Source organism: Pezoporus flaviventris, unplaced genomic scaffold (assembly GCF_033815535.1).
Source record: "Pezoporus flaviventris isolate CSIRO_AGI_PZ_B2104156 unplaced genomic scaffold, CSIRO_AGI_Pfla_v1 ptg000005l, whole genome shotgun sequence".
In the NCBI taxonomy this organism is placed as follows: domain Eukaryota; kingdom Metazoa; phylum Chordata; class Aves; order Psittaciformes; family Psittacidae; genus Pezoporus; species Pezoporus flaviventris.
In genome coordinates this window covers 17,088,288-17,111,264 of record NW_026892553.1, presented here as the reverse complement: position 1 = coordinate 17,111,264, position 22,977 = coordinate 17,088,288, and the positions used below count along the sequence as shown (strand labels likewise).

Genomic DNA, 22,977 nt, shown 5'->3' with positions numbered 1-22,977 from the left:
GGATTTGTGCGGCACCTGATTTCTGTTCTTATTTCTGACTGTCATATAAATATTCCCAGAGGCAGGCACTTTTCTTGGGTAGTTGGCTCCTCAGACAAAGTATTTCAAGAGCTGGAGCTGTTCCTGAGGCTGTTTTGGGGGTTGGTTGGTTGGAGTGTGTGGGTTTATGAAGAGCAGTCATCACTCTTTATAAAGCTCGGCTATATAAAATTAAAAGGTAAAGCAAAACAATTCCTACCCCGTTCCATGAAAAAAAGCAGAAGAAGCAGCAGCTCCACCTGGCCTGTTTTATTTGATGTGATGAGCTGAGGGAGCTGTAGACCGCCCCACTGCCCAGTCTTGTAGGACCAGCTTCATTTCTGGACAGATTAATCTTCAGTTTCTATGAAACCTACCTCTGTGTGGGAAACAGCCAACTCTGGTGATCCACAGTGGCTTTGTCACAAATATTCCGGCATCATCTTTCCGAAGTGTCAACTTGTGTCCTAGAATGTGACCAGACTAATTCACAGTGTGTACGTAAGGATCCCACTGCTGCTTAGAATGGCGAGTCAGAGTTTCTGAAAGGCAGTAGTATTCACAGAACACAGGAGCCCACATTTTGATATGCAAATATGTGTCTGGTAAGCCAGGATTCCATTTTTATTCTTCTTTGATATGGAAAGTTGCTTTTAGCTTAAATGATACTGTTTATTTATTCCCCCCACCCTAATTTCTGAATGTCTGAGTGGATCACAGAGAAGACATTTTCACTTCAGTGAAATAGGAGACATAGTTCAAATTGGGCTGTTACTGGCCTGCGCACAAACCTCCAAGTTATTCTTGGCACTTTTAATGCAAGGACTAAGAGGAACTGAATCTGCTGGAATATTCCCTTCCATTAAGAAAATGCATGTGCAAATACTTTCAAGGATTTTAATGAAATTTAGTTAGACTTAAACTGAAATGTTGCTATTGTATTTTGCCTTCTAGATTCACCTTTTAATTAGATAGACATGCATATACATTTAATTGTACCTTATATTAGTAAGAGCGTTTTCCAGAGACTTTTTTTATCACTTCTGTCACTTTAAAGCCTATAAGTCCATCAGGTATTTAGAATACTTAACTTGCTTTTCTTTCAGTGTCCTAATAATGCAACTAAATACCCAGCAGATGTGCATTTGCACCTTAAGGTGAGTATGGATGCAGAGCCAGAAAGGTAAGAGCTAGGAACATAATCCTGTGTGCTAGGATTTCACTTGTTCATGCAGTGAACTCATGTAGCTTTCATTGCCTGCTTGTACTTTCCAGTCTTGCAGTTGTGACTTCATTAGCAAAGGCTTTTTTTTCTTCAGAGCTTTACCGTGCTGTGTGGTTTTTAGAAACGATTATATAGACTGCTGTACCTCATACAAATACATACTGAAGTCCTAAAAATATAGGTTAGCAATTAAAGAATTGAAAGTGCGGTTTACAGTTTCCTTTGAAGTCTTTCTCCCAGTATGTCTGAAAGCTTTTCGGTACTACAGCCAAATTTAGAATGGCTCAATCACCCATTACAAGTAACAAGAAATTTGAAAGTGGAGAAACTCTGAACAATAGGTGCAATAGGTCAGACTTCTTGTACCTGGAACCATTTTGCAGATAACTCTGTGGCCGCTTCCTCCTCTGGGAGCAAACGAAGATTTGGTCAGAACCTCTTTCTAAAGCAGGAGGGAGGACGAGGAAAAGATTTACAGAAGTTGTTATGTGAAGTTCTGCGCCCTTGGAAATTAATAGATTGGGGTACACATCAGTTACTGATCTGATCTGTATGTTTCCACAGAGCCTATAAATGGGGGAGCTCAGTTGAGCTTCCTTTGCATGGCAGCTTACATGCACCAAACCCAACGTGTGGCCTTACCTAGCACATGGAGAATCAGAACCATCAAGGAATTTCTTAAAATCTGCTTTAATACTCTCAGCCAATTATAATAGTGTGGATACAGTCACATCCATGTGGATAAACAATAAACATGAGGCGACTGAATTTATACGGGACACAATATCCTCTTTCTATCCCAGAAAACTCTTAGAACTTTACCTAAAAGCTGCATCCTTTTTGTTTGGTGAGAGGGGGACCGTTAGGGTTTGCATCCTTCTTTAGGTGAGGCCAGGCCTTTTATGCCTCATAAATTTGTCTAAATTTTAGAAATGTTTTGCAGGACGTTGTGAATTCTGGGGAGGAGGGGTTGCAGAAAGAGTTTGGTTTGTGAAATAATGAGTTCTTTTCTGCAATGATACTTTATTTGCCTCGGTGGGATGGGACATGTTTTTGTTTTGAAGTTTTACAACTAATTAATTAAGAAATGATTAAAACCCTGTAAAATTGGGAGACCCCTGCTCTAGAAAGGTCTAGGTATTGTGCCCTAATGGAATTGAAGACTTTCATACAATTCCTTATAAATGTGGTGTAAATATTTTTTTTTTAGCCTTTGTAATTACAGCATCTAAATGTTGAATTATATTTAAATACCCTCTGTTTTGCAATAAAGCTGTTGTGGTTGTGCAGCTAAAATATTCTTTTTAGGCTTGCTTTTTCTGCAGATATTTCTTCATCTGTTCTATCTATTCATTTAAGGATACTGTGAGTAAGAATGTAGGCTGCTATACCTGGAGGCAGGAGCAAGAACTGGGATTCAGAATTGACCAGACAGGAAGGAAGACAGGAATTGTCTTTGATGGAAGCAGAAATCAAGATGGGCAGTGGTTCAGACTGGAGCTAAAGCAACGATATGATACTGAATACTGCTTGGCCTCAGGGCCCCTCCATACTACAAAGGTTCCCCTGCAGGAGACCTGACTCACCTTCTGAACACAAGTCTATTATTTTACACATATATGTATACATATATATATATATGTAAAACCTGTTAGTGATAAAGCATTATGTCTCTACCACAGGAGGAAATCTTTGCATTGGAAGGAGAAAGCTCTTTTAGAAAATAAATAGTGAAGAAATTGTGTTGCTTCAAAATAAGGATACTTTGGTACTTCAGAAGTAGGATAATTGCCCCACTGGACATGGCTTTGAGTCTGATCATGAGGAAAAGCAGACACAAAGTGTGCAGGAGTTGTCAGGAATCAGCACAGGTCAAAATACAGACTTTGATTTATCTTGATTTATCTGTTTTTTTCAACACACTTGTGTGGAGATCACACCCATTACTAACTAGGTTAAATAAGACTAGAAAACAGGAATAGGAATGTAATCTTACCCATTTGATCAAAGGAGAAAGTAAACTAGCATATCCTTCCAAAATGTAACACATGTAAGTTTAAGGTGCTGGAAGATGTTCAGCAGCAGAGGGGGATTTGGCCAGAGGGCAAATGTGCTGCAGGCATAGTGGAAGAGGTTCATTCTCTGGAGGAGAGAATGGCCGAGGCAGAGCAGCTAGGAAATCAGAAACACTTACAGGTATGTTGTGGACATAAAGATACAGTGGGTAAAGATTTTGTATCTTCCAATAGAAAATCCTCACATATTGTCAATTTTATGTTCCTCTTGGCACAGGTCTCTCCTAGACGGAGATGGCAGTTCCCTTCACTGTCCATAGCATTCACTTGTCTGACTTGAGCTGGTGGCTCCCTCTTTTGCAGGGTTGACAAGAACTGAGTTTGTGCCCTCCTTTGCCTTAGGAGACTGGGAGAAAGATTTGGGTGCAGATTCTGAATTAGGTGATTCAATTAGCAGTGCGAGAATGGGCTGAAACTGAAGAACAAGAGTAGCTCCTGAAATCTAACAGTTTTGACCGGCATGAGCTGGACACTGAATTTTGACTTTGTAGCTGAAGTTGCTTTGAGATAAAAGTCTTCCAATCTTCTGTTAAGAAAATTGGCCCACCGAAGTCTTGCTGTCAAAGTCCTTCCCCTCCTCTACCAAGAGTGTGTGATAAATGTTTTAAGTAAAGGGTTTCAAATGATTTTTGCGAAGTCTCATAAATGTTCCATATGTCACTTTCTCTAAAATTATAATCTATTATCTCACTCAAGTGGAATAATAATGCATTGAAAAAACTAAATTTATCTCAGGTGCTCCAGCAGGTTGATTCTTCATTATGTGTTAATCATTAATGGCAATTTTCCATGGAGCATCTGTCAGTTCTAGTGAGCAGAGCTTCCAGAAATTATATCTTAATTTTAAGCATAGACACTAACAGAAGATAGTGGTTTGGTTGGGGGGTTTGTTGTTCTTTTTGGGGTGGTTTCTTCGTTGTTTTTTAAATCAATACTTCATTTATGTCTATAAACTATCTGAGTATAGATATTACTGCAAGCAGTACAAATTTATTCTATTTATAGAACAGCAAAAGAATAATTTTTTTAAGGTCTAACTTAGCAGAATGCTTTTATTTCTGAAGTACTGAGTCTTCACTACAGTATGGGTAAGGCAATGACAATTAGCTGAGATACTATATTAGTATTTTTACGTATATGCTGATATACATTAGGAATAATATTATAGAATATTAAAGTCTAGGATTAGAACGAAGTTCAGTTGGTGCTGTGGAATTTCACTGTGCCACTCGGCTATGACATGCTAGAAGTCTGTATTTCAGTTCTGTGTCAAGGTAGAAAAACTGCTGAAAAAAACTCAAAGTAGGTGTCCTGGGTTGAGCAGTGGCAGTCATTTTTCTCCTTCTTAGTAGCTGGTGCAGTGCTGTGTTTTTGACTTTCGGCCTGGGAAGGGTGCTGATAGCACCGATGTTTTTAGTTACTGCTCAAATGTTTGGTCTGGTCAAGGACTTTGTGAGCATCATGCTCTGCCAGGGAGGAGGGGAAGCCGGGAGGAAGCAGAGACAGGACACCTGACCCAAACTGACCAAAGAGGTATTCCATACCACAGCACGTCATGCCAGGATGTAACCGAGAGTTACCTGGAAAGGCTAAGACACTGTGGGGTTGGACAAGGTATCGGTCAGTGCTCGGTCTGGTGGGGTGGGGCAAGTTATCGATCAGTGGGTGGTGAGGTGTTGTATTCTCTTCCCTTGTTATTTCCTTTATCATCATTATTATTATTGGTGGTAGCAGCAGTGGCTTGTGTTATACCTTAGTTACTGGACTGTTCTTATCTCAACCCGTGGGAGTTGCATTCTTTCGCTTCTCCTTCCCATCCCTCCAAGAGCAGGGGGAGGGCAAAAAGGGGGGAGTGAGAGAGAGACTGTGTGATTTATGGCTGACTTTGTTTAAATCATGACAGTAGGATAAAAGTTAAAATTGTCTTCACTTTTTGGAGCTGAGCTGTTCAGCACCATCCACACTGTAGATTCAAGTGAACCTGGTTAATGTGACTGCATGTATGTCTTCACTTTGTCCTATGAATTTAAACTGATAGTTACATTATATTCCATAAATACATAAATGGATAATAGTAGGTTAGAACTGTTTTGAGAACATAAAAATAATTCTTGAAGTTTACTACATTTCTGACTCCTTTTGGAATCTGTCTTGAGTTACATCTAAATTGTGATCTGTTCAAGTTCCTTATGCTCTAACTTCCAAGTGTGTCTTTGGCTCTGTCTTAATTCCATCTCATTTAAGAAGATTTGAGTGTGCAAGGTGGGAGAAAACATTCAGTTTACACTGATCCCTGTAGTTCTGTATAATTGTGTGGTCAAAATCAAAGCTGGTCAAGAAATAATCTTTGCGAGTGCCTCAGCATGCCCTTTGCTGTCCCTGGGATGAAAGAAATTTCATGCCACAGGACTAGTATGTATCTGAATGTTGTTTCCGTAGTCAGAAAGTATACTCCAAGAACAATAGCTAAAAATATATCTTATTTCCATTATATCATTAAAAAAATGCTATGCCTGTATTAAACAATGGCAATATATTAGATAGATGTATGATGGATATTAAAGCTGTGTTTTACATTATATCCAACCCAGTTACGCAGGTAAGGAACAAAAGAAATTCAGAATTATAATGCTAATGTTGTTCTAACTACTTTCCAAATATATGGAAACAAACACATTATTTTTCTGATTGCCTTCAGTCTAAACGGGCAAAGCAAGTAAGGTTGGAAATATGGATCTAAGAGAGATGGAGAGCAATGTGGTATGACCAGTTGTATTGATGGGAGGCATCAAGTCAATGGTTACTGTCTACAGGTAAAGCTCAGTCACTTTTTCTTTTTTTCCTACTTTTCAAAGCTGAGTCATTGAGTAGACAAAGGTGAGGGCACCCCTAGATGAGCAGTTAGAGTAGCAGCATTGACAAGAGCTCACATCTGATAGGAATTTAAGGGAGGGAGATTAAGCAGTTATAGGCAGTAGCATTTCTGTCTTGGTTCTTTTGCAGACTGAATTATAAGTGGAGAATAATAAAACAATTGAAAAATTAAAATACATCCCCAAATTATAAAAATACGTCATATCTTTTTTTTCCCCTGGGTAATCTAGTGCATATTTATATAAAAAGGTGCATAAAAGAAAAATGATGAAAAGAGTCTAACAATGTTACTTAAAAAAAATAGCATTCAGTTCCTGATTGTGTCACTGAAGCATGTTTTATTTTCCAGTACTACATTTCTTACACTTCTTTCATGTTCAATATCAGCTTCTGCTGAGAACCTTGTTTATATTGTAGAATTTACAAGCAAGCTTTGCTGCTTAAATGGCCCAAATAATCAAGAAAGTGATTATATAAAAGACGTTAAAGAAGATGGGGATGAAAAGCAGAATATAATCTTCTCTGTTTGTAAACTTCTATGTGTTCATTTTAATGGTAAATGTGTATTGGAGTTGAGTGTGATTCAACCTGTGATAAATGTCAGTATTTTCTTCATATATGACCAATTTCCCTTGAAAGTCATTAAGCAGTGTAATTTTCTCTAAGAAATACTTTTGTCTTGTAAAATCTTTTTTTCATATGAATGCAATCCAGACTTGTGAGTTAGAGAGAGAAAAGAAAATGGGCATCCAGATTACAGATGTTCAGTGTTCATAGTGTCTGAATAGAGGAATAAGGTCTCCGTGTTACCACATAAAAAATAGCTTAAGATTTTCAAATATATATTGTGCTGAAACCCAACACAAAGGCATCCATCAAAAAAGATCAGTTCTCTTTTTCCTATTTGCAATGTTATTGAATGCTTGTCATTTTATCCTGGGGAGAAGACAGCAGCCAGTTTGTTCCCAAGTTCTGAGGGTTTGTGTTTGATGCTTATGCTAATAATTGGGTTTGGGTTTTCATAGTCTGGTTGAAAAGAATTTGTTAGATATCTGGAGAGTGTATTTATACAAGGAAAATATTCCGTTTCCAGTTCTTGCAGTTTTGTGATGCTTGTCAGGAGCCAGGCAAAGAAGCCATATAACCAAAGATAATGGACTGTAGGAACATAGAAGTTACCAAGATGAGCTGTTTGGGATAGATCACAGAACAATCATAACTCTGAAGCTGTTATAATTCAGATTTCCAAAAGTGGCTGAGAGGATTTCTAGCATAGCACCTGATTGTGGGGAACACTCTGCAATCAGACTTCTGATTCCTGTTTTTGTAAGCTTTTGTAAGAAAAATGTTGGCAAATTTTGCAGTTTGTACCTCAGCTTAGTGGTTCAGGTGGAAATGCTGAATATAACGTTAGGATTAAGAGGAGAGGCTGTAATGGTAAGAATTATGCATGTGCATGTTGCAGTGGTGGGGAGTCTGGAAGAAATTGTTTTTCATTTTGCTGTTAAATCCTGGTTGAGAATTTAATACCTTCCAGGACTTGGGAGCTTTAGGAAAAGTTGTGCGTATAATGTGAAACTAATGGTCTCTGATGGCACAATAGCGTTTTGTTATTTTAACAGCAATTTTAAAAACATCGTAGGAAAGTCTTTTGTCCACCATTAAAACTATAAAGATCTGGTGGTAAGAAGATCATGGTGTGATTGTGATAGTGGTTGCTTGGTCTTGAGCTTTCTTTTTAAGCAAAGCTTGAACTTGTGACATTATTGTATTTATAAATTAAGAAATACGCTGTACAAGTGCAAACAGAACAACAGCCTTGCTTAAGAACTGGACAGGTATTTAAAGAATACTTAGGTTGATTTTCTGTTGAGGAGAAGGTGCTTATATAGAGAAACCTGCGGATTTCTGAGATAGGAGACGTTTGCGTATGCAGTTACTCTGAAATGTTGACAAACTTTCAAGGCAGCATTTGTATTTGTCTGTAAGCTGGAAACTAATTAGAAGTAAGAAAAATAAACATGGAAAAAGTTAACCCATTGAACTGCAAGTGCTGCTGTCACAGTGAATGTACTGCCTTATACACTGTACAGTAGAAAAATGCATTGCAGTGTTTCCTACAAGCTCTACTGCTGTGTGCTCATGGAGAGGGAATGCTGCAATAATAATGGGCTTTATGCAGGGACTCAAAATGTGTCCACAAACTTGGAACTATTCACGTTGCTTTGCTTAGCTATGCTGGCTGAGTTACAGTTTTTTAATCCTAAATTCTAAAATGTTTAATAATGTGTGGTTTTATTTGCATAAGTGTACCTGACTAGGAAATGTTATCCCCTCTTTTGCATTCTGAAGTCATTAGATCTGTAATGCAGAATAGGCTAAACCATTTTATAATAACATGCTAAAGAACAAAAGGGATGAGACACATGTTAAGAAACCCGAACCAAACTAACAAAGAAAACCTAACAATCAAATACCAAAGTCAGAAATATTTCTGGCTACATCCTTGTGCAGGATATGTAAGTCTTGAGGAGGGAGCCTGTCATCTTCCATTGACATCATGCCCTAAAGTGATGTATGTTCAAAATTCTTTATATTATAGGAGTTTTATGCATACATTGTTCTTTCATAGAATAAACTGTTACATTACCTGAGAATGTTTCTCAGGTTTGAGACACACAACATGTTTGTGTTTGTTTTGAATATTTCAAAGACCTTTTGGGTTCTCATGCAAAAAAATAGAATCATAGAATCATAGAATAGTTAGGGTTGGAAAGGACCTTAAGATCATCAAGTTCCAACCCCCCTGCCATGGGCAGGGACACCTCACACTACACCATGCCACCCAAGGCTCTGTCCAACCTGGATAATAACACTTTTATAATAATTGTATATATTATTATTATTTATAATAATATTTTTGTTTTATTTTCCTATATACTTTCAACAATGGCCATTTCTTAAGAAATTTCCTGTCAAAATCTGATGTCATATACTTATATAAGTAATCAAACTAAGAGGAAAACAAAGTGTGATGGGTTGACTATGCCTGGACACCAAAGCTGCTGTGTCACTACCCATCCTCAGCTGGATAGGAGAGCAAAAGCATAGCAGAAAGCTTGTGGGTCAAGATAAGAATAGGGAGAGATCCTTCACCAATTCCCACATGGGCAAAAGTGGCTTGGCTTGTGGAAAATTAGTTTACTACTAGTCAGGTCAGGGCCGGATAATGAGAAATGAAAACTAAACCTTAAAATGCCTTCCCCCATCCTCTCATGGGCTTAACTTCACTCCCGAATTCTACATTGTCTGGGCACATGGTGCAGGGGGATGAGGAATGGGGTTGTGGTCAGTTTATCACATCTCTGTCACTCTTTCCTCCTCAGGGAGAGGACTCCCCACGTTCTTCCCCTGCTCCAGCGTGTGGTCCCTCCACAGGTGACAGTCCTCCATGGACTCCCCCAACATGAGTCCTTCCCACACATTGCAGTTCTTCATGAACTACTCCAGCGTGGGTCCCTTCCTGTTCCTTCAGGAACAGGCTTCTCCAGTGTGGGTCCCCTGCAGGGTCACCAGTTGTATAGCAAGCCTGCTGCAGCGTGGGCTCCTCTCCATGGGGCAACTTTTCCACCTTCTTAAGGACATTATCCCAGAGATTGTGGCACTGTCACTGATGGCTTCAGCCTTGGCCAGCTGTGGGTCCATCCTAGAGCCATTTGGCATTGGCTCTGTCAGTCACAAGGGAAGCTTCTAGCAGCTTCTTGCAGAAGCTGCCCTGTAAGCACCCAGCTACCGATCCTTGACACGCAGACCCAGTACACAAAGGAAGGAGATGAGCTCTTATGAAAGAAATTTCCTTCTGCCAGTGCTGGTTTTAGCCCAGTTGATCTGAGAGCTTTTTAATTTTGCTTTCTAGATTCTATTTCTGTCTTTACTGATGAAGTAGTTTTATTTTACAATGTTGTGGACAGCACTGTTTGAGTCTATGGATGTGCAGTCTCTTGAGTTCTTGTTTAGCAAACTTTAATTTCTTTGAGAGCATGGTCTAAAATCGAATTAATTGGCTCAAGTCTTGTTGAAACTGCTGAGTTCTTCCATGAGGATTTGCAGGGAAGCTGCAATGACTTTAGAAGCAGTAGTGCTTTCTTTTCCCTCCATTTACCAATATAGTATCTAGATACAGTTGCTAATGATTTTGTGTGTGTCAAAGATTCTATTTCAGGGTTTCTTTTAATGTTTAACCTTGCTTTTTGAAAAGTACATGATTATCCTTGGCTCATTTTCAAACCCACTGTATTACTCTTGCATAATAATTAATCATTTCCATTCTGACATTTGGTCTGTATTTGCAGGTTGCTGTTTGATAGTCTTTAGTGTATATATACCCTTTTATAAGCATCATATAATGTGACAGTGATAATGGGTTCTGAACAGGAATAAGTGGTGGCAATCCATTTTGAAAGATTTATAGCACAATAGGAGATGATCTCTACTAATCATGGAGGACCGCACTCCAAATAATTTTGTTCACCAGGGGTGACTATTTATTTTCAGTCTTGCAGTGGCTGGAGATATTTATCATTGCTCAAATGTTTCCATCATAGCATTGGTCTCCTGCTGTTGACCCGACAGGCCAGATTGAAGACCCCCTGTATTTTTTGCATTTAAAGTAAATTCAGTATGAAAGGCTTGAGAGAGGATTTTGTAGTTTTCTATGAAAAATTGTATGTAAGTAGAACATATCCTTATAAAAAGTAATCTTCAAAATTAAAGAGACTTGAGCCTTCGAGACCTATGAAAACAGTTTAAAAATACAAAAGTGCAAAATTTGTATACATACTTGATGTACTTGAAATCACTCTGACGTTTTTACACTAAAACCATCAAAATCTCAGCCTCCGTTGCAGAGCATTATCTACTATCTCGGCAGCTTTTTATATAGTGTAAATCAGTGCATTTTTACCCATCAGTAGATCATTCTGCCCTCAGAGCTTAGAGGTTTCTGAGACCATCTCTTGTCAGTGCTCATGGGAATTTAGTTACAAATAAAAAGAGTAGTTCTTAATACAGATGTGTCTTTTCCAGGTTGCAAATATATTATCATTTCTGCAAGAAGGAACTTCACCAGGGTACTCTGTGCAGATAGCAAGGCTATTAAACTGATGTATATTCCTATCAGTTTAATGAAATGTGTTTGTCCCAAATTCCATGTCATTTGTTCAATCCATTTTTGCAAGGAGACACTTGTATTGCCTGTGTTTCAGAGAAGAACCACCCTGTATAAAGATTTGTGTATATAGACACATTACACAACGTTGAGTTTTACAAGCAGTATTATTTTTTTCATGGCAAAAACTTACCACCCACTGATCTGGGTAGTAAGTAATATATTGAGAATAGGTAATGCAACATTTACTTAGCCACTTGAAGTTTTAAAAAGGGAGTCTCTCTTTTTGTAATTAGTAATATAGTAATCTCAAATTTACACTCCATTGCAAGTTGCAGCAGTGTTTTCTTTCCCTGCTCTGCAGTTGTCCACACACCACTAAGTCTACAAAAATATCAGTTTTCAAGGAGTTGCTTGGCATTTTCTGGAAAAACCTCCATTTAGCTCAAATACATTTTATGAATAGCTAACCATAATTTCATGAGCACTTTTTTACACTCAGCTTCACTTAATTTAATACTTAACGTCCAATTTAATACTCAAGGTTTTTTAATTCTTTTATTATTTCTACCAATAAAGTAAGCAATGTTACCTTTTCATAACATTGTGTCTAGTATTGTCATCCTGTTGCTGAGATGTTGATACTGATTTTCAGGGTCTGCAGGGTTAACTTATCATTCAGAAAAGTTGAGTGATGCATTAGCTAACTTGTATGGTGTTCAGTGTACCTGAGACTTGGAACACTTAGCAAACACAGTCCCATTTTATCAGATTTTAAGTCCTTGTCACTATTCAGTTGTGAAGAAGGTTTTCTGTCTGAAATGTTGAGATTAGTGGAACAGATCTTTTAAAAAGAAAGAATTAAAGTCAAAACCTACCCTCCTTCTTGCTCAGCAGAACTTTGCTCTTTAGTTTCATAATTTCACAACACATTCCAGCATTGTAAGCTTTAAAATTACTTATCTGACAGCTTAAAAGACGATATACAACACTGTTTCTTGCTGTGATCTCTGAAGTCAGCATCCCCTACGCTTTTCCTTCACTATCTCACCTAGGAAGGTTGGAGATTCTGTTTCCCCACTTGTTCAGACACTCTCTTTCAGGGGTTTTTATCCATTTTTCAGTTTCCTTTCTCACACGATACATTGGTTCTGTATCATTTCTGAGCCATTTCTATGGCCCTCCATCCAGTCTTTTCACCTAGTCTTAGTTTCTCTCTTAGAAATCACATCCTTTTTAGAATGTTATATTCACATTGTAAAATTTAATATTTCTAGGTTCATTCATTCATATATTAGTTGAAGCCAGATCCACAGGATATCTTGTGATTGGAAGGCAGGAATAGAAAACATTCTGCTGGACAGTAATCAAACACTTCGCTTTCTTCCCCGTCGGTTCAAATAAGGAGCAAAAAGCAACATACTGCATTTGTCTACTGAGCAAAAGGTACAATAGTCCCAGCCTGTGAAGTGAAGCCTCACAATGGTTTGCTCTTAAAAGAGAACCCCGATACCTGTGCTGCAGAATATAGTTTCTCCCATCAGATAGGAATTCATGACTCCTGCCAAGAATACAGGTTACTCTGTTTAAAAAAGAGAAGCCTGATAAAGAATGAAAACATCCAGAAGTCACAACCATGTTACAACTCTAAAGCAAGAAAGACCTCATATAATTTGTATACAGTAGAGAGAAATAAGTACTGAAGTTTTATTCCTTTGAATAATTAGCTTGTTGAATTAGTTAACTGGATGATAAGTTGTAAAATAAGTTTTCTATATAATAAAATACCTTTAACACTCTCAGCTTTTTATAAAACAGAGCTTGTGAATCCTCAGGAAAACTTCATGGTATGTCTGGGGACGGAGCCTGGTGAATGCTTATGGTTTTGCCTGTCCTCACTCCACTTCCAGGAATGAATTGACACCCTTTGTCCACACAGCTGCCATTTGGGTCAGACCTACTTTCCTTGACACTGTTTTACTCTACTCATTCCTAATCCCTGCACACACACACACACACTTGTCTCTATGTCTTGTAAAGTTGTGGTTCATTTGTAAACATTTAAATGGCAGCATGCTGTAATAGCTGACTGATCCAAAGGGAATCAGATCAATAAGGAAAGAATCCTTGAAACAGAAGGAGAACAGAAAAGGCCAGAATGAAAAATTATGTTAGAAATTACTCCCTAAACTAGAATTTGTAAGTCTGGAAAGAGATGCCTAAGAGAGATGTAGAGACAATGGTAACTGTAAGGTTGGTATAAAGTAGTGATTGGTGAATTATTCTCTACATCCTCTAATCCAATAAAGGAATCAACTATTGGCCCCAGAAGAAGCAGGATAATGTGCTAGGTTGATCTTGGTCTCACTTAGTGTGACTCTTATAATGATTTGCTCATTACTTGCTTGTTCTCACTCTGCTCATTTGTCTCTCTTTTTAAAAGCGACAAATGACAACAAAAAATATAATAACAAACAAATTGTGGTGTGGTATAGGTACAACCAGGGTGTTGGGTTGAGGTTTCTAATGAGGAACCTTTTAAAAACCCACTTTGATGTTTTCAGAATTGAGAAGAGATTATGCCTCAAGATATTCTACTGTAAAGGCTTTCTAAATGGTTATCGCTTATTTCTAATGAATCTTAAGGGGGTTTATTCAGATTAGGACTCGATCTGCTAGAGGCAAGTCCAGCACTTGTAGTTTCTTTGTGAAAAAGAGTGCTTTACTATCTGTCTATGACATGTTTAGGGCAACAGCCTGTTACTTTAGCCATGCTTTTGTCCACTTCAAGCACTGGAATTTCTTCTTGTGGCAGTGACTGCATCACACACCCACCTCAGCATGCCAGGTAAGTGCTTGTAATGCAGTAGAATATCTGTGGAAGGAAGATGCTTGTTTGTCTTGATAATTCCATCACATATACCTTTTATATAATCATAGAATAGAATCATAGAATACTTAGGGTTGGAAAGGACCTTAAGATCATCCAGTTCCACCCCCCCTGCCATCGGCAGGAACACCTCACACTAAACCATGTCACCCAAGGCTTCATCCAACCTGGCCTTGAGCACTGCCAGGGATGGAGCATTCGCAACCTCCCTGGGCAGCCCATTCCAGTGCCTCACCTCCCTAACGGGAAAGAATTTCCTCCTTATATCCAATCTAAACTTCTCCTGTTTAAGTTTTAACCCGTTAACCCTTGTCCTGTCACTACAGTCCCTAATGAAGAGTCCAGATTCAGAACTGTGAATTACTGAGGGATCTGAATGTTACCTCAGCTCTGCTCTTGGCAGAGGGCAGAGAGGATATTCAAAATGTATGTGCAGACCTGGTGGTCAGAATCTAGATGTTAGGTTCATGGGATGTGGGTAGAGAGAGAAAACTGTCCATGTGTGTAAAGATGTGTAAATCAGTAGTAAAAAATGTAATGAATAATAATTCTATTTGCTCTCTGTCACATCACAACATTATAAACAAGGTGCTGTGTGTCGATCATAGCACTGTGCTAGTGTTAGCCATGGATAACCAAGGAAATAGCAAATGTACTTTGTGGCATCCAAGCATAGAAAACAGTGCCATGCAGCAAGAAGCATGTTGCATAGGGTTGCCTAGCAATAATTCATTATGGTTAGTAATAGAATGAGAAGTTTGCCGTGAAGAGCATTTAAGAAAGTGAGGTGGGTAGGTGCAACGATGTAGTATAACATGGGGAAATTAGGAAGAAAAATAATCTTCATCAAAAGTGACAGGACTAAGCAGAGAAAGCCTGTTGCACTGGGATGCTGTAAAGATAATATAATCACGAGTTTAGCATAGGGATTTGCCTTAGGGCAATTGCTGTTCAGTCTAGCTGCATAGGAATAGCTAGCTTTACCCCTGGAATTTAACCTGCTTTACAGTGAAAAGTAAAAATGGCTCATTATTCATATTAGCTCAAAAGTAAAGCATTTTGAGTGAAACAATTTGCATCTGTATTATCTAGCTTAAGTGCCCAGTTTACACACACAAGAGAAAATAGCGATGTATGAACAATTGCTAATTAAGCATATCTTGTGTATCACCTGAAGTTGGAATAAAGGCTGCATGCACATACGCTCTTACAGAAAATAAAGTGTATATATATGCTCGCAGAGGCCCTATTCCATCATCCTGTCACAATTTCATGTTCAACTACATTTATGCCCTGCTTTATGCAATGTGGAGCACTTGCTAGTTTAGACTGTTTTTATTAAATACCTGCTGTGCTTCCTTGCTGAAGTGATGCTGGTAGAAGTGAAGTGCTTTGGTATCCTTTGGAATACAGCATGTTTTACAAACATCAAATGATAATTAAAGACCATTGGTAATGCAATGTTGACCAGTAGCCACATGGGAGTCTTTTATGTTTGCCTCATTTAGGTTTTTGATTTGTGTGTTTATGTTGTGTATTAGAAAGAGTTTGAGAGCAGGCCTCTGTTGGGGGACTGGTCCAGAACCATACTGGCAGTGGTCATTCTAAAAGTGACAAAAACATACGCAAAGTTACAGGCTTCATGCGCGCTTAGCTATATCCCCCTGCAGTTTGGTCTCTGTGGTGGGTTTTGTTTGATTTCTTTTACTTCTTGCACAAAGCTCGTGACAGGATTTTCATTAATACTGAGAACACTTTAAGGGGGAAACCACAGACAAATGAGTGGACTGAAGATCCTAAAGTGCTTCAAGAGGTGTTAAAAGAGTTTTGAGTGGTCTTTGCTACATCCAGTAGTTCAATTCTTTCAAGATTTATGTTTCTCTTACCTCTTTTCTTTCAGTGTAGGAGCAAATACAAGTATTTCATGATTTTTAAGAGTATTTTAAGTCCCTTACTGGTCTATAGTATAAACTATAATATATATGTAAGATACAATATAATAGTATCTTAAAACTTTCCTCAAATATCTTTATATGTGAATATATTATATGTTTGTATACATTGCATGTATTGAAATTCATGTATTTGTATAAGTGACTGTGTATGGAGTGCTACTATCTAACGGAGAATTTCAGGGTGGATGTAGACTCTGGGACTTGAAATCTGTATGAACTCTTTAAGAGCATCTAAAAGGCATAACTTGTAATCATTCTATGTTATCAACACAGTTACGTAGTGCTGTCATTTTGAATTGTGCTTTCAGAGAACACCCTTGTTTGCTGAAGGCAAAGTGGTATTTCATGGATTTTTCAGACTGTCCACAGGAAAAAAACTAGATCATTTGGCTATGCAGATTAGCTTCAGTTTACACAATATCATGTAAATGGAGGTCCGCAAACAGTCATAGCCAGCCATTTGCATGTTGCCCTTCACCTGCAACTAAATGTCTTGATCAGGACATGTTAGATTGGTACCTATCTGTTTCAGTTTGCTGGAAGGAAGTGGTGATAGTCTTTGCTGTTTAAGATGGATGGTTCACTTGTTCACAGGAGGAGAAAAGATTTCCAATCATTCTGCACCACTGGAGTCTGGCATGAGCTGCTGAGAGAAAGGAGGATAAATATCATCAGAAAAGAAGGCAGATGTGAGGGTGCTTTCTAGTGTAGAAACTTATTCTTAAAACAGGTGGCTAAAATGCACGAAGTGGCAACCTGAAAGTGGTACAACTTAGAGGGTTTATCTTGTTTTAAATAACCATTATGAATATTTTAGCACAATCAACAAGGCTTTTATTTCCAGACCAATTACATACTGAAGTCATTCAGTCATAGCAGTCACAACGTATGCAATTGATTATTTTCTTCAATCTAGCCATGATTTTTTGACTTGTGGAAAGCTGCATGTGTTTTCTGTGGCTGAAGTTGTTACTGCAGAAGAGGAAGGGAGCAACAATTTTTACTCTTTTATTAGAGTGCTTAGTACTCTGCTCCTGATATTACATTATCATGAATATTATCGTATGAATCACAAGCTCAGTACAAGGATTAAATCTTGATCAAAATGGACTGCATTGACATGTATGCAGGAGAAGCATTTTAATTACTTTCTAATGCAACTAGAAGCTTCAGGCTTGCAATTTCCTTTTCCATTATGGGACACTGCTTTTTCAATCATCTTCCTCCTCCTTCCCCTCAGCTACTTGAAGTTGCATTTTTGCACCCTGACTTAAAATGAAATATTTTACACAATATACTGTGTCTCAGCCGAAAGTGGAAAGGCTTAGATCTGAGATTACTGGCTTCCCAAATAGAACCGATACATGTGTCTGTCTGGGAGAGAGGCAGTCAAACTAACTAAATCTGATTCTGTTGTTTCTTTCCAGTTGTCATTGTTCTACTGAATGTAGTGTTTGTTGCTTCTTGTGTGTCTAAGCCTTCTAGCACATGCTGTTGCTAAGAAACAGTGCTGTTATAAGTGGTCCAGATAAAAGAACAAATTCCTATTACACTGACTATCAAAAAAGGTGTTATCTGCATGATACCAGGATTTTTGTTTCATGAAATACACCAATCAGATAGCTAACTTTCAATGTATATGTCCTTGATATAAGAGTAGATGACATCTCTAACTTTAAGTGTTTGGAAGAAGATCCACAACTCAGTGTATTTAAATGATCCTTCCAGTCGAAAAGCCCATGATACCCTTTAAAGAGTTTATAGCTGTCTGCAGTGGAAATGGAGCCTTATGTGCAAGTTACAGAATAGCTGAACTCTGAATAACTGAACCTCTTGGTTCCTTAGCAGAAGCAAAGTAAAAGAAAACAGGAATAGTCCAGTATGACCTGAACCTTGCAGAGGGTGAAGAAGCTGACATTTAAAAAAGTAAAAATGTTTTGGTTCAGGTTTAATGTTTTGATTTTTTTTTCCCCCCAAAATTAAAACAAAAACTTTGTGTCATAACAAAATATCACAGAAAGAAATCAAGAAAATACAGGAAATGCATCTTCCCAGGTAAAACTCCTTGACAGATTCATTGGTTAGCAAAGAAAAACAGTTGTTTGGCATGAAATTAACTTTTAATTAAGTTATATGGGGAAGCACCTTCTGACTAAGGGAGAGGATGTAGTCCTTGGAGACCTTTGGAATGCTCACACTCAAATGCTCAGATTGTGGCTTAGCATGTGTATGGCAGCCGTGCATTTAGAGCCAAAAATTATGTCAATGAGCTCCCCAGAGAACTTGATGACAGAATTCCATAGTATTTTCCAAAAGCATATATAATAAATTACAGTATTAATATATTATGAGCGTTGGAGTTAGATGATCCTAAGGTCCTTTCTGCGCATAAGTATTCTATGATTAATAGATTTTTGTAGCATTGCTATATTTTTGAAAGCTTTTTTGCTTTAATTTCTGTTTGACTTGGAGTGAGCCTGAATGCCTGTCCTGAACTGAAATAGAGTGTGTACAGATGAAGCTAATTAAGTAGGAGCTGTCGCTCTTCATTTTGAAGCCCTGATTTTTTTTTTTTTAGCTTGCTGTCTCAACTTTGATTATTAAAATACGTGTGGTAGTTCTCACCCCACGTTACCTGTGAGTGTTACTAATTAGGTGTCAGGATGTCAGTGAGTAATGTGAAATCATGAATAAATTACAAATAAAAGCCATACATATGTACAGAGCCATTTAACTAATTAAAATGCTGTGCAGCAGGAACTATACTAGTGATAACCACTTCTGACCTTTGGGTTGGAGCTTCCTTTGCCTGGAATTTCACTGATTGATTAAGTAGATGATAATAGTCAAGTCAGAGTCACAGCTGTAAAACTCGTTTGTCACAACAGCAGAAAAGACAATCTCTATCTGTCTCTATCTGAGAGTTAAACAGATTTGATTTACTTGTTAGGCCTCTACCTATTTGTCATTCAGCATTTACATAACAGAGGAAAATATGGTTAAGACTGTAGTCCAAAATAGTCATTAAGACTTAATCATGACAAAACAAACAGGTACAAAATAGGGAGAGGTGTGGGAAAATTGTGCATCCTTGCTTAAATATGCCTACCTACTGTTTTAAAATTGCTTTTTTTCATAGGAAGGAAGCTACAGGCATAAAATTAAATGGGATGAGATATGTACAGAACACAACCGTAATCATTCCTGGTATATCTGAAGTAGGAGTAGTAACTTAGGAAAGAACAGTGCTCAGGCAGATGTATCGCTGGGCTTCCTTAATGTCCTGCAGGGTTTTTGACTTGCATCCAAGTGCAGTGGCAGTGGCTGAAGCTTAGACAAATTGATGATTAATACCTGTGGGTCATAGAATCCAGAGATTCGTATTCCTATGCTGCTGTTGCTGGGTAGTACCAGTATCATCTTGTCTATTTAGCTGTTCTGTAACTTTAGGGAGCATAGATCTCATGTCATATTTTTTTGAGGGCTTTTCCCTGAACTGGTGACTGTTGTTTCCACTTTGCTTCATCTATTCTTTATCAGAACCATTATGATTTTTTCATCTTGTGAGTTGTGTTTTGGGTATTTGAAGAGAAGGGGAGGTTTTGCTCAGACGCCTACCTTAGAGCATTTTGATGTTTCCGTTTCTCTTTGAATGACAGATTAGAAACCAAAGAGGAAGCTAACAACAAAAGCACCCCTATCCCCAAACTCAGGAAGATAAAATATAATGCTTCCAAACGCTATGCGCTCTCTCCATACCCCAGCTGCTCTGTAAAATTGGTTTTTGTGTGTTTCAGTTTCTCTGTTTCTACCCGCATATCAATTTCCCTGAGCAGATGCAGGGCTCAGAGGATCTGTGCCTTATGGCTGCTCTGCCATCCAGACTGCCTATGTGCTACAGTACCTGGGAACCCAGCCCAGAACTTCCAGGCTTCCAGCTCTGCAGCAGCAAAACCCCAAGAGTCCTGGATTCAACCCACAGTTTCCAGGTTTGCAGGTTTTCTAATGCCAACAGAGAAATGGATGTGGCGCTATGGCTTCCCAGGCTCTTGGCCTCCTGGTTTGAGAGTGGGGAACTTGGGGGAACCACAACTAGTTCAAGGAAAGGAAGCGCAAGAGCGCCTCAGATGGGTAATGCAGTGGGATACCTATCAGCCCTCCCAAGACTGGTACCATTAAATATCATCAGTGAAAGCCTTGGTATCAGGAGAGAGTACTGAACATCTTTCTTGAAGTCAGTTCCACTCTAGAAGCTTAAGAGCTTCTTCAAACTTGTCCTTCAGTGGTTTACATTTAGTTTCATGGCAGGGATGTTATGTAATAGACTGGTTGCTTAAGTCCAGGTCCCTCTATCATCTTGGCCAGTCCTGTATCTAGTACGTGCTACAGCTCCCTTGCAATGCAAAAATGGGGAATTGAGGAGGTAAGGGAGGCCTGAAACAACTCAGTTAGTAGTCTGTACCTAATCCTACCGGTATAACTTTATAGAGATGCTTTTTGTCAGATTCATGTGGGATCGATATTCATGTGGGATATAATCTTTGGAGAAGCATAATTCTCCTTCTTAAAACACAGAGCTCTCAGCAACACAAAAACCTTTCCAGTTCCCAGATTCAGGATTTTCCAAATGTCTGGTCATTCAGTAGAGCTATACAGAGAAATGAAATAAGTAACAGAAAGAAATTGAAATAAATTTTAATTACAGATCTGTCTGAAACTTTAAAGTCCAAGATGAATGGATTTAATTAGCTCGGGACACTTTGGTTTTTCTATAACTCAAATGTGTCAGCTTTACAACATGCAGGCCCTTAGGCCATCATTTGAAGTGAGTCATCTTTATTTTACAGTGTTTAAACTGGGCATACATTCTGGGGTTTGTGATACTCTGTAAAATCTGACAGATTGTGGCTAGAGGCTTTATTTTCATACCTGTAAATAAGCAAAGAATTGTTTTACAATATTCCAATAAGTCTATTTTACGATCAGTCATGAAAAAGCTCAGAGAACCATTTTTAGAACAGGCCGTGGCTCTGCATTATTATGCTTTCAGTTAAGGTAATGGGAATTCAATAGAGTCCTGTCTGAAAGGATATATCCTACCAATGGTGTAAGCACAATAAGGATCAATTTGATAGGATTTAATTACTTCAGTGCTCATCTGGTGAAATTATTTCCTTTTAATTTTATTGTGAATTGTGCATTACAGGCCTAGTGCATAAGCACAGACCTAAACCTCTTTCTGACTTTTAAGTAGAGCTACACCACAGAAGGTGCATCCAGCAGTGTAGAGAGTAGAAACAGACACTCAATGTTACTGGGAATTTTGAGTTCAGGTCATGACTGCTTTGGATCATTTACTTTTTCTTCCTCTCGGATTATGTCACAGGCTCTTTCCTTTAAGAGGACAGGGCTTGCACCAGATTTTAGTACTGATGTGAATCTGAAAAATGCATGAAATAAATGAAGACGTCAGCCAGGAGCCCAATACATTGCACACTACCAAATGATTCTAAGAAGCCCTGATCTTCCTATTCAGGAATGGTTTTAAGTATCATACTTGTGAGAATACTTGATTTGCTTTATAAAAGGCTGTTCAGAAGAAGACAAGATATATTGCTAGTTTTATATATCTGCATAGATAAATTAAAGCAATAGATTCCAGGGTGGTGGAAAATCATCCTTGCTCTTTGGCTTCTGTCTACATATGTTCTTTGAGATCTTGTTTATACTGGGGATTTGCTTCCCTTTCAGTCAAGGACAAACTGCTGTCAGAATAGCTAATCTGTTGTAAATGCCAGCCTGTGTAGGGTGTCTGTCCTCTAACATACTGTGGTTTCAGGGGAAAGACATTTATGCCACTACAAGTAGCAAACTTCATCACCTACACTAAGACTGGGGTCAGCGTGAGGTTCTGAGCTGGGGAAAAATACTGCTGCTTACAGCTGTTTGTCACTGCTCTGTCTCTGCTCTGGAAATGAGCCCCCTCTGTTCTCCTGTTGAGCTCTTTGGAGTCACAGCACCTGTGGCTGTTCCTGGCTGGGATGTGCACAGTTGTGTGGGGAAATTTGGAGGAGTGGCAACTCTCCCATGGGAGAGGAGTGAGGGCAATGAGACACTTGGGGTGGCTTCTAGGCTCAGCTGCAAGTAGGACTGCTTATTTAACCCAGTCTAAAACTGTGTCATACAAATAACCCACAAGCTGATGGCTGCTAGCTATGGAGCCCAGCAATATTCTTGCTAATAAAGGCTTTTGGAGGCAGCAAACCCATTGCTACTGCCTGCATCAGTATTTTAAAGGAGTCAGAATGAACAACTGAGCAAATAATCTTAGGGTCATCTGAAACACTTCTCGGATGATACCATTTCTGTCTGTTTGCAGAAGAGAATGCCCAACTTCTGAAATGGAGACTTTCATCATCTCTATTAACATATCATCTCTAGTAACATATTCCAAATGATGAGCTTTTGTAAAAGCTTCCTATAGAAGAATTCTGTTTGCTGTGTTCATTCGTTTTGGTGTTCATCTGATTCTTATTGCCAAAAAATCATGAATAACAGCTTGAAATGCTGGAACCAAAGAACAGATAACTTTGAGGAAGTATAAAATGTTTTAATTCTTTTCTTGAGATATTTAAAACAAGCTTCCCTGGGGGGGTGTTTTTCCTTGTTAACTCATTTATAAGATAACTGAAGCTACAGGTGTTCAGCTTTAATAAGGCATTAGTGAACAATTATAGAAGACACTGAAAGCTGGAGTCTTTGCTTGAAGGAAA

At 38.5% G+C, this 22,977-nt stretch overlaps 1 long non-coding RNA gene across 2 annotated transcripts; it reads right to left on the bottom strand.

Moving 5' to 3' along the window:
• Positions 1 to 10,210: 10,210 nt before the first annotated feature.
• On the bottom strand, positions 10,211 to 18,261 carry LOC133265221 (uncharacterized). Of its 2 annotated transcripts, none has more exons than XR_009741903.1 (3): positions 18,241 to 18,261; positions 16,724 to 16,850; positions 10,211 to 10,984 (listed from the first exon to the last, which is right to left on the bottom strand). It is a non-coding gene; the product is annotated as an uncharacterized LOC133265221 (long non-coding RNA). The 2 variants fall into 2 exon arrangements; XR_009741902.1 differs by having other exon boundaries at positions 16,724 to 16,847.
• Positions 18,262 to 22,977: the final 4,716 nt, after the last annotated feature.